Source organism: Ovis canadensis, chromosome 16 (assembly GCF_042477335.2).
Source record: "Ovis canadensis isolate MfBH-ARS-UI-01 breed Bighorn chromosome 16, ARS-UI_OviCan_v2, whole genome shotgun sequence".
Classification (NCBI taxonomy): domain Eukaryota; kingdom Metazoa; phylum Chordata; class Mammalia; order Artiodactyla; family Bovidae; genus Ovis; species Ovis canadensis.
In genome coordinates, this window is record NC_091260.1 from 16,820,530 (window position 1) to 16,835,760 (window position 15,231).

At 39.4% G+C, this 15,231-nt stretch overlaps 1 protein-coding gene across 27 annotated transcripts in view; it reads right to left on the bottom strand.

Annotated features, from left to right (window-relative positions):
• Positions 1–15,231, bottom strand: part of FBXW11 (F-box and WD repeat domain containing 11) — a 130,755-nt gene that overhangs the window by 114,195 nt on the left and 1,329 nt on the right. For 6 of the 27 annotated variants that reach the window (XM_069556037.1, XM_069556041.1, XM_069556032.1 and 3 more), the window contains exon 2: positions 7,256–7,417. The exons of 15 other annotated variants lie outside the window; for them this stretch is intronic. The gene's annotated coding sequence lies outside the window, so the exon portion shown is untranslated. Of the gene's footprint in view, positions 1–7,255; positions 7,418–11,422; positions 11,556–12,416; positions 12,483–15,231 lie in introns of those variants that run through there. 6 more of the 27 variants (XM_069556038.1, XM_069556044.1, XM_069556047.1 and 3 more) reach the window with 3 other exon arrangements.

Sequence of the window (15,231 nt, forward strand, 5' to 3'; positions counted from 1 at the left end):
CAGAACCTGTTGATTACATGCTTAATAATTAATGAATAGAGCTATTTATCTGCCTATATGCATGGCAATTAGTACTGCAACTAGATGGCCATTACACAGTATAATCCCTAGGATTCTGAAAATTAAAAGGCTAACAGGTTCAGAAAAATATCCCTGTGATATTAACTTTGACTCAGAACTAACCTGAATCCATGATTCTTTTCAAATACATATTTTAGTTCTCTCTATTAAAAAGATCTAGAAGCAACAAAACCCAATAGTATTGATTTTGATTTCTAAACACCACGCTCCACTAAAAGGAACCAGAGCTTCTTGGAGAAATGGTTGATACCTGATATATAGGCAAAGCAGAAGACCAAGGAGCACAGCAAAACTGATGGGCTCACGTTGCAAAGGAAGCAGAAGCTACCCTGAGGGGCTCTTATTAGCCAAACCTGAACCCCCATACAGACTGTAACTGACTGTTAACACACTGAATAAATAAGCGTCCACGAAGAGGACAGTGACACACAAGAGGAAGGAGAAACAGGGATGGCCTCGGTGAATGCTAGCCAACACATACAGACGAAATGACAGAAAGCCAAAATTTTGTAACTTATGTTGTAATAAATGATTTCAGGCTCAGGAAGCTGAAACCACAGGGTGAAAGGCTATAATGTAACAGGTTATTTACAAGGTACCAAAATACTATTCCATAGAGTCCTTTCTAATAACAGATGATAAAACTGTACCTTAATGGAGAGATCTGAATGCTGCCACCTTAGACAAAGGATCAAATTTAGCACAGCTCATAATGGGATAACTTGTCATTTGAGGTGCCTCACGACATGACTCAACCCAAAGTACACTTCACCTATGATGAAGCACTCTTGTCAAAAATGTTTAAATGAGCTGCAATCAAGCTCTCATATAACTTCCAGTTTACAGGAAGTCAGGAGCTAGAGAAGCAAGCTCAGTAACACCATGAGGAAATGTTCAAACAAGCGAAGAATGTTGTACATCCTGCAGGACAACTGAACTGGACTTTTAAAAAAAAAAGAAAGTCAATCGCAAAAGACAGAAAAGGGCAGAGACTATTAAAGGGAAAAGAAATTAAAGACATCATACCTAAATACAAAGGGGTTGTTTTGTTTGGAACCTGGTTTTTGTTTTTTTAAAGAAGGTGTGCTCGAAAAGACATTCTTGGGATAACTATAAAAAATTAACTGAATATTATATCACGGAATTACTTTCATTTTCTCAGATAAAAATAGTTTTGTGGCTTTTATTTTAGGTATAAAATGCATATGACTATATTTAATATTTGGTTATAATATGGAGATATACACTATATACATGGTGCATGTATTGTGTGTGTGTTGGCTTTTAGAAAGGAGAGGTTATTTTTATTCTTAAAAGGTACATGCTGAAATATTTAGAGTGAGGTATAGTGTCTGCAAGGTACTTTCAAATTGTTTAACAACATAAAAGAGTACTTACTTGGGGAGAGGACACAAAAGGGAGGAGGGTGGGAAGGGAAGACCAAGGTGGGAGCAGAGAAATGATTCAAACAAGGCAGAAAGTTAATAACCGTTGAGCCTAGGTGGAGAGAGGATACAGGTGTTTGTTGTACTGTTTTTTCCTCAACTCTCATATATATTAAATTCTTCATAATAAAAAGTTATGAGGAAAATAAAAGAACAATTTAAAAAGCGACCAGTTTAGAAACAGTGTAACACCGTCACACCGGTTACATCTGTCCGCCACTACCTTCAGGAGTTTGTCCAAACTCATGTCCATTCAGTCAGTGATGCCCTCCAACCAGCATCCTTCGCTGCCCCTTCTCCTCCTGCCTTCCATCTTTCCCAGCATCAAGGTCTTTTCCAACGAGTCGGCTCTTTCCATAAGGTGGCCAAAGTGCTGGCATTTCAGCTTCAGCCCTTCTAATAAATATTCAGCATTCCCGTTAGGATTTTCAATAGCTCAGCTGGAATCCCATCGCCTCCACTAGCTTTGTTCCTATCAACGCTCCCTAAGGCCCACTTGACCTCATATTCCAGGTGGTCCAGCTCTAGGTGAGTGACCACACCTTCATGGTTATCGGGGTCATTAAAACCTTTTCTGTAAAGTTCTTCAGCGTATTCTTGCCATTTCTTCTAAATCTCTTCTGCTGTTAGGTCCTCACCGTTTCTGTCCTTTATTGTGTCCATCCCTGCATGAAATGTTCCTTTGATACCTCCAACTTCCTTAAAGAGATTGGCAGTCTTTCCCATTCTACTGTTTTCCTCTATGTCTTTGCACTGTTCATCTAAGGCCTTCTTATCCCTCCTTGCTATTCTCTGGAACTCTGCATTCAGTTGGATATATCTTTCCCTTTCTCCCTTGCCTTTCCCTTCTCTTCTTTCCACAGCTATTTGTAAAGCCTCCTCAGACAACCACTTGCTTTCCTGTATTTTTTCTGCCTTGGGATGGTTGAGAAGCTGACACTAAAGAGAATGGGAAACTTTTCTTTTTACTGTATACTCCTTTTTGCACCTTATAACACAGATATATATGATGTATTAAAAAAAGTTTTTTGATAAGTATTGATTGTAGCTATAATGAAACCATCATATCTTCATGCTTTCATGATCAAAGCCCAATTACAGTGGAGTTACAGCTCACCTGAGAATTGCAGTCTCCAGTCTGTGCATAAGGTGAAAACAGCAGATAGTAAAAATCTGCCTTAAAAATCTCTTAAATATAGGCCACACTGGGCCGGCACATCATCTCAATTATTTCTACACAGCTGATTTTCACACAAGCACTTGAACAGTTTGCTGTTTCTTCAACCGACTGACTAGTAGATGCTGAATAGCTGGTTTCTACTCAGGCCTCCTGCTGTGATGTTAAAAATTTGTGTTATCACAGCTAGATGAGACGCGTTCAGGAACTAAGACTGGTTGAGAGAAGAGCAAATTTCCATTTCCCATTTCACACTTAATCCAGAACGTTCACTGTTTAGGTTAACTTCCCCTTGCTTTTGTCACTGGATGTAAAAAATGAATTTGACAAATCTATGAATGGACAGAGGCGTCCGCTGGGCTGCAGAGTCGGACACAACTGAGTGAGGTAACACATATGTAACATGTGTGATGACAAAATGGCTCTTTTAAAAATACATTTCAAGAACTGTATCTCTTTTAATGAAATAAATCGTTACAGTGGAAAAAATATCACAATCCAAACATAATGGGCTAATGTGAAGATTCGGAATAGGCTGTCAGAATTCCCAGATCTATGTGAAAAAAAGAGAGTAGTAACACCCTTTGTTCAACATCATAACCTGAGCTGTAGCCCATTTCTTTATATTAGCATTTCCAGGCACAGATATAAATTCCTCAAATCTTTATTTACTCTTATTAATCTTCAGTTCACTTGCTCAGTCGTGTCCGATTCTTTGCAACCCAGTGGACTGCAGTATGCCAGGATTCCCTGTCCATCACCAACTCCCAGAGCTTTCTCAAACTCATGTCCACTGAGTCGGTGATGCGATCCAGCCATCTCATCCTCTGTCGTCCCCTTCTCCCACCTTCAATCATTCCCAGCATCAGGGTCTTTTCCAGTGAGTCAGCTCTTCGCATCAGGTGAGTAATGTATTAGAGCTTCAGCATCAGTTTTCCCAAAGAGTATTCAGGACTGATTTCCTTTAGGATGGACTGGTTTGATTTCCTTACAGTCCACACTCTCAAGAGTCTTCTCCCATGCCACAGTTCAAAAGCATCAATTCTTTGGCAATCAGCTTTCTTTAGAGTGTAACTCTCACATCCATCCATGGCTACTAGAAAAACCAAAGCTTTGACTAGATGGACCTCGGTTGGCAAAGTAATGTCTCTGCTTTTTAATACGCTGTCTAGGTTGGTCATAACTTTTCTTCAAGGAGCAAGCGTCTTTTACTTTCATGGCTGCAGTCACCATCTGCAGTGATTTTGGAGCCCCCCAAAATAAAGTCTGTCACTGTTTCCATTGTTTCCCCATCTATTAACCTTCTAATTCCACTAAATAAAGTTAGCTACCACTTGAGGCTAAATAAAAACTCCCAAACCTTTCTTTCTCTGCTCTCTCTGGAGAGTTCCCAATCAATATTCTTCCTAGATACTTCTCCCTTTAGAGGATTCACCCACAGGCAACTCAGATTCATTAGCTCAACTCACTCCTTTCTCCTCCCTCCACACTCTCCAGTCTATTCTTCTAGTCTTCCCTATCTTGAAAAAGAGAACAAATATCCATTCTGGCGCCCAAGGCAAAAATCTAAAATTTATATTATATCCCATCCATCTTTTACTCCTATAACCAATCCCCAAGTCTGGTAGGTCCTACCACTCTTTTAAGTCCACCCCACCTCTACCATGCCCACTGTCAATGCTCTGGTCTACCTTAATCATTGCTCACTTGAACTAACTAACTAGTCCCCTTGCCTTGAGTCTCTTCAATCCATCTTGCAGACACCTGAAAAGTTAACTTCTTAAATGCAAATTTGGTTACAACTCACTGTCTACTTAAGGAACAAAAGGCTCAAGAATAAGTCCCAAAACAATGATACAGTGAGCTGAAACAAGCTCATGTAATAACAGGAAGTAATACAAAGAGAATTTATCAGGCATTTTTATATGAGTATGTTCCTATTCTACCCCACACTATAGGACCAAACTAAATAAGCTAATAAGTGTATTTCAGTAAAAAGAGGCCTCAGGGAAGCAAGGAAAATTCAACTGCCTTCTTAGAGACAAAAATGAACACAAAATGGAGCCTAACAGTGATAAAAGTGCCTTAAGGAAAACAAACAGCTTCCCAGATCTGTAAGACAAGACTGCATTCAAGCTGAATGTATTAACATGCCTAAAATGAATGGCATAATCAAAAAAGGATATGGGAAGTAAAAGCCAGCACGGAAGCTGCAGGAAGACAGGGAAATCACCCACCATTAAAGGAAAGATGAGTGAGGGCGCCTCAGTCTCAGGCCAGCAAATACACACCTCCCCTGGCAAGTCCACGCCAGCTAACCCGCGTGACTGCCTTGGGTCCTCAGGCCCTTCTAACCAGTGTTTCTTATTTGAAAAACTTAAACTGGCATGCTGAGTAGGACCTAATCAGCAAATCTACCAATCAGAAAAGTCTACATTAATCACACCAACATGCACATATCATTATAAATTAAGAAACTGGAATTCTGATTTTACATATCAGTCTTGTAAGTCCAACCATGGGATAAGGAGCTGGCTTTCAGCAAGCTGACAAGATTAGATTTCTAAGAGTTAAGTCCAGAATCAGACATAAGATGAAGTTAAATTCTAAACTGTATTTGTGGCTATTTAAATTAAAATTTAAAATCCAGTTCCTCAGTTACAGAGCCACGTTTCAAATCAGTCACATGCAGCTGGTGGCTATCATACTGAACAGCACAGATAACGAACATTTCCATTATCCAGAGAGTTCTAACTGGACAGCACTGTTCTGGAAGATAACCTTAAACTAACCCTATTGTGAGTCCTTTCAGGAAACAGCCTGGTAGACAGTCTTGGATGACTGGCACAGAGTCCTAGAGCTAGACTACCTTCTACAGAAGGCACAAAACAGACACTCAACACCTGCGTCCTTTCCCTTTGTAATGACTTCACGAAATCAGAATACACAATTTTAGTCTTCAGGATTTCCACCTCTCTTTTTATCACTAGATGATACTCCACAAACTTGAGGCACAGACATTAGAAGCACGTTCTCTGAGCCAAACTGCCTAGATTCACATCTCATCTTTGGCGCTTACTAGATATGTGGCCTTGAGCATGTTATTTAAGTACTGTAGCCTTCAGATTCCACATATGCAGAGTAGAAATAAGGGTGCCAACGTCACCGGGTTACCATGCAATGAGTTTATACGTGCACACTGTTGAGAACTGTGCTCAGTATAGAGCAAGTGCCCAGCGTTAACCGCTACTACTTTAACTATCACCATCGCCATCCTGAAAGCTCTTCACTTTCCACGTGGAAATGTGAAAAATGCTCACCCAGAAGAAATATTAACAAATATAAAGGAATAAAACAAAAGAAGGATCACAAAGCCATAGGGTCAGTCTATGATAAAGAATTTTTTTTAAGATTAAAGGAAATGAGTACTCTGGAGTGCTTAAACACCAGAAAAAGTCATGCGTTTCCTGAAAATGTCTTACTTGTAAGACTGACAAACCACAGGTCAAAACTAGTCTAAATAATAAGCTACGAAGCTATTTAAATAGCCAATGAAAACTAAGGAGGAACTGAGAAGATACAGGTTTGAGTTCACTAGACCAAATGATACTTCCCTGTATAAAGCACATTTTGACATTTAAATGTACAGCCTCTCCTAAGTTAGCTTTAGGCTCACTTGATAAACTGACCAAAGATCTTCTAATCTTTTCATTAGGAAGGAAAAGCACCAGATGTAAGTAACGTATCATGCCCAACAGGGACCCGTCAGTCGGGCAGTCTCCAGGTGGAAGCCCGCAGGAGAAAACCACACCTTGCTCTAACGGTATACAGACAATATGAAAATCCTGAAGTTAAAGTGCAAACCTCAGCAAATGTAGCTGGATGGAAAGATCCAGAGCTTTGGAGACACACAGGCTCAAGCTTAGAGCCTGGCTCTGGCACTTACTAGCTGTGTGACTTACAAGCTGTAAGTGGCTCTGCCACCGTACTTACTGTACTTACTTAATACTCAACAGCTTCATCTTACTGTCTGTAAAATACACATGAAGCATAGGCCATCTAAATAAGAAAAACGTGCAAAGAGCCTGCAATAGTGGCTGGTACTTAGTAGATGCCCGTAAACAGTAGCTAATTAGTAAATTCTGAGAAGACTCTCCAGGAGTCTTAAGAATAAAAGACCACTATTTTACATAGTAACGACAAAAATTATTTTGACCAGGTAATAACTATAAATCATGAGATAATACAAAATAATCATTTGTTTCCCTTATTTTCCAACTTATTCCTCAAACAAAAGTCCCTTGTTTACTGAACTGTATTTCCTGTTTGGCTGTGACTACAAACCTTTTGGGCCTATTTAATAAAAATAACTACATTTCTTACACTGAAACAAAGTTTTGACTAGCAGAATACCCAACTAATCCACACCAAAACATAAATATCTAACATTTTTTCCTTTCTCTATTATACTGGAAAAAGAAGTAAAGGAATTTTAAGTTTCTCTCAATGAGTCGAGTTCTGCATAACAAAACAATACAAGGTAATTGCTTACCTGGACAATATTTTGTACTTCAGATCCACCAATCCAGAATGAATGGGGGTATTCCCTTTCAGACTAGTCTGAGAAAAGACAGCAGTCAAGCAGCTTCCAAGATTCTTTCCGTTTACTGTATCCAGCTTTCTTCAACAAAATCCCAAACATGCACTTCGGTAACTGTTGGAAGACAGAAAGCAATCCATACACCCACCATGGCACCAGCTGCAGAGGACAGCCGCCAAGAGATGGAAGGAAGGGTCAGTGGAGTGGCGGATCGGAAGCACAGAAGAAAGGTGCAAGCCCTGAGTGAGCGGCTTCATGTGAGAGGGTGGGCAGGAGCACTGCTCACCTCTGTGTTGAGAGATGGACAAGAAATTCCACAAAACAAAGGAAACATCCCTAACATTAATACTTAGTCATGACAAATATCATGCAATTTCCAAATACTAAAAATTTCCTCTACTATCCATATAAATTGTCCCAGATCATTCAGCTACAATGAATTTTATCCATTTCCTAAAACTGTTCCTCTACAATTACAGAAACTTCGTCAGTCATAATTAATGGGGGGGGGGGGCTCAAATATTTCCTAATAAAAATTTATTTAAGCACCTAACAAGAAATTTTAAAGTTTGCTACACATAAGACATCTACACACCACTCAAAACTTCCACTCTCAGCTAAAATACAGGACATTTCAAAACACGTGACATAACTTTTAGAGTGAACTTCTGCCTCAGTAAAGGCCAGCCCCCCGCAACGGCCAGCCACTGGGTACACCAGGGAAAAGAAAGAACATGACGAACAATTACTAGATAACACCTTTAAACACATAAGCCCAGCCCACAGTATATCAATATTCTTTTATTACCATACCAACTCTTACAATTAGACTATAAATTCTAAGCAAACTACAAGGCAGACAGGAAAAGGTATTCAACAGGACGCCACAGATAAAAAGTCAAAAATCCAAAGACTGTGACGCTGCGTGCACATAAATCGCTACTTCCTCAACTGCCACACGACTGCCAAAATGTTCCTGAAGTAACCATAACACCTACCTTCACCGAAGGGTTACTAATGGACCAGGCCGTCTACATTCATTACTCATATTTAAAAATATGAGAAGAAATAACTTGCTCAAAGTCCCACATCCACTAAGTGGTCAAGCCCATGCCCTTCTCATAGAATGCCTTTCTCAAAGTCCAAGGACCAGAAAGACCACGATTCCTGGGGGAGAAGAAACCAAGCTCTAAGCTAACTGACGTCAGGACAGAGAACCAAAAAGATACAAAACAGTAAGTATTTCAGCCTAGCTGAACTAAAAGACAACTGAACTTGTTCAGCCATCCTGAGAGGGCTAACTCCCTTAATCTTGCCACTTAAAAGCACTTCAATATCAAAAACTCGTGCAATTCTAAGGCCACAACATTAATTTTATACCCTTGCCCACTCAGACTGTGTGCTTAGTGGCAAAGAAGTGTCTGTGACAAAGAATCCCAACCCCAGCTGAAACCAAAGAATTCTTGAATTCCAAGATTGATCAATAAATAGTCCATAGGCAAAGACTAAAGATGTTCTGGTTTTTCATGTATAGGCAAAGCACTGAAGTGACTGAAGTACCAGTCTAAGAGTAACCTCTTCATAGCAAACAGGTGGAAATATCTTAATACCCTCAACTTAAATACATTCTGTAAGCAAAATCACAAAGAATAAGTGCTCAGGCTCTTCTCATTAGTCTAGAGCCTAATAAACTACAAACCCAATTTTGACAAAAAATGCTAGTGGGCTATGGCTAGTAGTTAACTGCTAGAGCAATACAGGCTGATTTTCAAAGCATAACTCACTGCTACAACCAATTTGACTAACAGACTCATTTCTGAGCCTCCTGCACCATCAGGCCTTTTCTTCCGTTAGTGAGTTAACTTTCCCCCTCTTTCCTTCAAATAAACATTTACTGGATGCCTAATTGGTGGCAGGCCTTATGCCAGAGAAACAAAGATTAACAGATGCCAGACCAGGATAGTAAGGATTAAGTTCTTCATGGCCTCTGCCCCTTCCTCTTTGAGTGTCCTAGGCAATCATTTCACAGAACCAAAACACATTTTATCATTAGTTCCCAAAACTGGTTAAGAGTTCTCAATTTAACTCTGAAATAATAATTACTCAGGTTCTTTTTTCTTAACACAGTTTTCAATTTTTTTTTTCTTCCGTGGACCGGTGGTTTGCTATTAGAGAACAGTTTTCGATATTCATAGCACTTAGGTATTTGCACATCTCTCTACTCACAAACTTTTTTCCTATTTACATGTGAATGTCCCACTGTTTCTACTTCACAGCTTTCTATTCTGTGAAGGTCTTCATTGTTGATTAACCCTGAGAGGGAATCTCCTAAAAATGCTTCCGGCTGACATAACTGAACTGGGCAATCTCTGAATTTTATCAATAAGACCCAGTGTAGAGATACCCTACTGGACTCTCAGGTCTGCCTGGCTGGTGTCTCATTTGCCTACACACTTCCTGTTAGGCAATCGTGATCTGCAGAAACTGAACTGAGGGTAACAAGCACATTCTTGACCAACAGGTTTTTCCCCTTTTGTCAACTAATTCAATGAACAACAATAGAACTCAGGAGGAAATCTTGTATCCAGTCACCACTTACTCTGTTAAAGGTCAAAATCACCAGCAAACAAGAATAAAAATTTAAAAATTCTAATTTCCTTGGCTAAACTAAATTGATCAAATATAAATCACTATGCTCAGTGTTAGTATGAACAATTACCAGTCTCCTTCTACCAGGATACCTAAAACAGGGTTAAAGCGGATTCTCTCCGTAACAGTACAGGTCTCATTATGTCTAATTGGTAGTTCTTAGTAATTGTAAGAGTATTTTCCCGATTTCCAAGGCAGCATTGACTCTGTATGATTTCATCATTTTCCCCAAAGAAGGCTCATTAAATGCATGGCTAAAAGCAACTGAATTTTAGGCCTCTGCAAAGCTTCACGATTAAGTACATGCACACATCAGGGACAAAAACTAAAACTTTTCTCACACCATCTGTCTTGACAAAATACGCTCCCGGTACTTGCAGGGAGAGTTAGCTTGGCAGACAGCTGCTGAGAGACAAGTCTTTGCAAGGTCCTTTCATATACATCTCTCATAATCCTCCCAACACTGAAGCAATACCTGCATTTTTTTAATTCTTACACAGTGAAATCTTACCAGAGAAAGGTTAACTTTCTTAAGGCCACACAGCCAGCAAGTGAAAGTTAGGACACAAAGTCAGGTGTTGCACCCTAGAGCCCATGGCCTTTATGTTACACCATGTTTCTCTAAGGTCACAGAGCCTTAGAACTTACCACCTGTTTGGCAAGTTCACAACAACAGATACAAAAGGAATTTGGTTTCCTCAGTATTCTGCTATCACCCACGCTCCGGGATGTATATAAATCAATTTGTATATGTTAAAAAGTCTGTAAATAATGGTTAAAATGTCCATGAACAGAAGTTTGTGCAACACACACCACCCTTCTTTTCCCTTTAGCAGTCTTTCTCCTCTATCCAGCCCCACTTGTCTTAAGATTATCAAACAGAAATGTTAAAAAGGTTTCACAGGATGAAAAAAAATCTAACATTAATTTAAATCAATATCTATTGCACACCCAAGCACTAAACAGAGTGAAGGATTCAAAGGACAATCAGCTTTAGACATGATCAAACTTTCATGATACACACGAAGGTCTGTTAAGTCCCATATGCATTAGGAACAAGTTAAGAGAATCAGTGATATAGGTGAGAATTTCCAGAAAAGAGGATGGCTAAGATACAGGCAGACAGCAATAATACATGTAAGCAACCAACAGGAAAGCTCGACTCAACATTTATTGGACACCTACTACAAGAAGGTGCTCTTGAGGAGTTTATCCTTTAACAAGGGACACAAACAGCAAACTATAACACAAGTGCAGAAGATGCTAAGTGCCACAAGATAAATACAAAGTGCCAGCACTCACTCATTCAACAATGATTATCATGTAGGCATTGCTATCGATATAAAAACAAAATTATATCTGCCACCATAATATAAATTGACATCAAGAAGAGGTATCTAAATTGTGTTCTGAGAGGAGGGGAGAGGACGTTATCAACATGGGTGGAAGAGAGGATTGCGGAGATCTCACCTAAATCAGTTTGGCTGGAGAGCTATGAGGTCCTTCCCATTAATATCAGTAGCCTGAGACACATGGACTTAGGTCAGTTCATTATCAGTGCTGACAAAGGAAATCTGAAGAACAATGGTCCTCCACACTTTGGCTGGAATATAGAATAAGCGAGGAATGTGAGAAGAAAAAGCTGGAAGGGAGGCAGGAATCTGAATTGTGAGGACTTCAAATGCTTTCTTTCCCTTAAATTGTAAATATCACCAGGTGGAACCCAAGATCCCAGGCTCCTCACAGCACAGGAAAGTCTGTTTCTAAAATTCTAAGTGCCACAAGATAAATACAAAGGCCAGCACGCAGTCATTTAACAATGATTATCATGTAGGCATTCTATTGATATAAAAACAAAATTATATCTGCCACCATAATATAAATTGACATCAAGAAGAGGTATCTAAATTGTGTTCTGAGAGGAGGGGAGAGGACGTTATCAGCATGGGTGGAAGAGAGCATTGATTATGTTCGGTCCTATATTTAAGACCAAACATAACTACTCAGAGGAATACACGTGCTGTTCTATAAACCTATGAAATGGGCCAGCAACCCTCCTGTGCTACAGAGCTCTCTCTGTTTCCAGGAGACAGCAGTCAGGGGCCAAGAGTGCCAAGATGTGCGAGCAGGATCAGGTTTATCCTTACCAAATCTGAAAGGACATTAACCTACTCCAAAATCAGGACTAAAAATTGGTAATATTTGAGCCACAAGCCTCTTGAGGCCAGTCAGTGAGGTCTATAAATAGCATGTGATTTATTTCATTTGGCCCCTACTTAAGCCTTTGTCTATTTAATCTGCATTTGGTAAAGCAGCACAAGGCTAGAGGCAATGAGGGTAAGTGATGGCGACAAAGACCCAATTTTTTAAAGGAGCCACTAAACAATCCCACTTGTTTCACCTAGAAAGCCAACGACAAGAAGGGGGCAGGGGGAGAGATGTAAAAAGAAAAAAAGATAATTACTTCCAATAATGTCATTTAGTTTCTTTCATCTCTTTGGTCTTGTGGCCTGTCTGTACTTCAGCAGCTCTAAAAATAGATTTGACATTAGAAGTTCTTAATGAGATCCAATGTATTTTACCTATATTACCTATATTACATTCAACAAGTAATATAGCCATTCAGAGGTAACCAGAAGGGAAATGATTCACTTAAGGTCACTTGGCCAAGAAGTAAACCAAGCAACTAACAACAGAGGATAAACTGCCCATTACCTGAGAAAAGGGGGTAAAGGGTACTCTCACACCCACAGAGGAAGCAGGAGTATCTTTCCCAAACCTTTAACGTTAACTTTTGCCATTTTCTAACAGGCAGGCCTAATGACCATTTCTTCCAATTAGCAGGTCTGAGAATGCTTTCTAGGGCCTAAGCACAACTCACACTTCTAATTCAACCATTAAATACCATGTGATACATAATGCAGCTTTCATCCTTCCCAGTGAAGCCCACCACAAGACAAAGCCTGGTGAGCTTCTGTGTATTTCCAAATGGTTTACTCCTTTTCTACCTCAGTAATATTAAGGCTAATTAAAACCAAAGCTGGTGATGGAGAGAGAAGCCTGGCATGCTGCAGTCCATGGGGTCGCAAAGAGTCGGACACGACTAAGCAACTGAACTGAAAACCAAAGTCAGAAGTTTAAGAAGTAGTCCCACAAACTAGGTACGTATTGGGCCGATATAAGGTCATGAAAGTCATTTGATGGTTAAATTATTCACCATCAGGAATGATAAATTCAGTTGTCTCAATCAAGAGTTTACAGTCTATATTAAAGACTGAATCCTATGAGGTAGGTCAGCTGGAGAAGCACTTTTTGTGAACCTGGTCACAGGCAGGGGTAGGAGTAACAAGGGGGGTTATATTTTGAATATTTAATTATTCTATCACCAGTTTTATTTCCTAGGAAACTGAAAAACTGCAAGAAAAAAAGGAAGGCGGAATCAAAATCAAAGAAAGTAGAGGGATGGAGATTAAGAAATTGGTGAAACCATGTTTCCTTTCTTTGATAGAGCACACTCTGGAATATCAATTGAAAGTTATCCTGTTAACCATTAAGTACCGAACTGGTACAGGCAGCACAATCACAAATATTTGAGTACTGAAGCTGACTCATAAAAATCTAAAAATATTTCATGCTTTAGACTTTCAAAATACCATCAATTTAACCCCTTCCCCTCCTTTCATCATGGTATTTTGAAACCGATGTAAAAAGTGTTTTTAATCTAGTTCTGGAAACTATAATTAAAATGCAGTGAACACAGAAAGCCATGTGCAATTAGATTTTAAGGCATTATCATTCCTGCTCCTGATCCTGGATTTAGTAAATCAGTTGTTAAGTATCTGTGCTATCTATAACACTAAAATACATATATGTTTACGAAACAGTTGCATAAGAGTCTTAACTGGTATTCCTTTGAGGGAATATCACAATCTGTATATGAAAAGCCACTTTTAAAACTGATCCAGATGATCACCTTATTAAATCTTCTGTTAAATTTTCTAAGAATTCCACTTAATAATGTCCCTGAGAAGTATGAAATATCATTTCAGATCAGACAAATACAATCATGTAAAATCAAAACACACAGGAAGCCAGTTATATTTAGGAGGAAATTTTTTTTTCCATATCCATTCAAAGACATTAAATGGATTACACTGTACTTTAATTCTTTTGAAAAAAACATTCTAGTTATTTTATTTTAGGCTGCGCCGTGCAGCTTGTGGATTCTTAGTTTCCTGACCAGGGATAGAACCAGGGCCCTCCGCAGTGAGTTCTACCCACTGGACCACCAGGGAAGTCCCTAGTCATTTTTTAAATGAATGGAAATGAAAGGAGAATTTAACAGCCAATTTCAAAGAGATACCAAGTTACAATTTTTTGCTATGTCCTACTCCTCCTGTTATAAGCACAGGTATTGCACATATGTAAGAATATGGACTATATGTGTAATTCCATTAGGATATTTTACCAAAATAACCCCTACAAAATTTGCAGAATATCAAAAGCTTGATTACAAAAGTTTGATAAGTTGTACTGCAAAGTTACCTAACAGGTGAAAATCAAAAACTCGTATCAGTATCCCTTAGAAAGCAACCACACGTGTACTCGCACACACACACACACACAAATCAGAAACTACCAGAGCTTTCTTTTGCCGTCTGATTTTTCCAAGACTGCTGGAGAAGTGCAGTCAATTATGCAAAGGACAGCAAATATTAAGCTGCCTCTGTATTTACACTACTGTACTTCCATTTTTAAAACAGGCATATCAACTCCCCAGACACCATCATCCACAGAAACCATGCAGCTATCCAACAGACTTTCAGTGTCACCATTTATTATTTATAGCATTAAATGGGGGAAGTAGCTCTGATGTCACCGACCCTACCCAGTGGAATCACTGACTCAATAAACATTTTCACACTGGAGAAAATCTGGCTAGGAAAACATTTTGCTGTGTTAAGTAGATTCTTTCATCTTTCTTCTCAACCCTAGGGTAGAAGAGGTTACTGTTTGGAGAGATACAAAGACACTGTCAAGGTTTCCACAGGAAGAAAACCTGGGCATGTTCATTTGCTGAGGCAAAGACTTCCCCCTCCCAACTCTCTAGAGCCCAGTTTGATTTCCCTAATGTTCAAACTGGCAGTAACAGCTGCCATATTCTACTTTTTGCGCCAAATCATCCACCAAGTAGCAAATTTTTCGTTTCCACTAGCCACTCTCTCGTGGTCCTGTTTCTAAAAACCCATTCTGGATCCAAGTCCTAAGGCGGAAGGGGG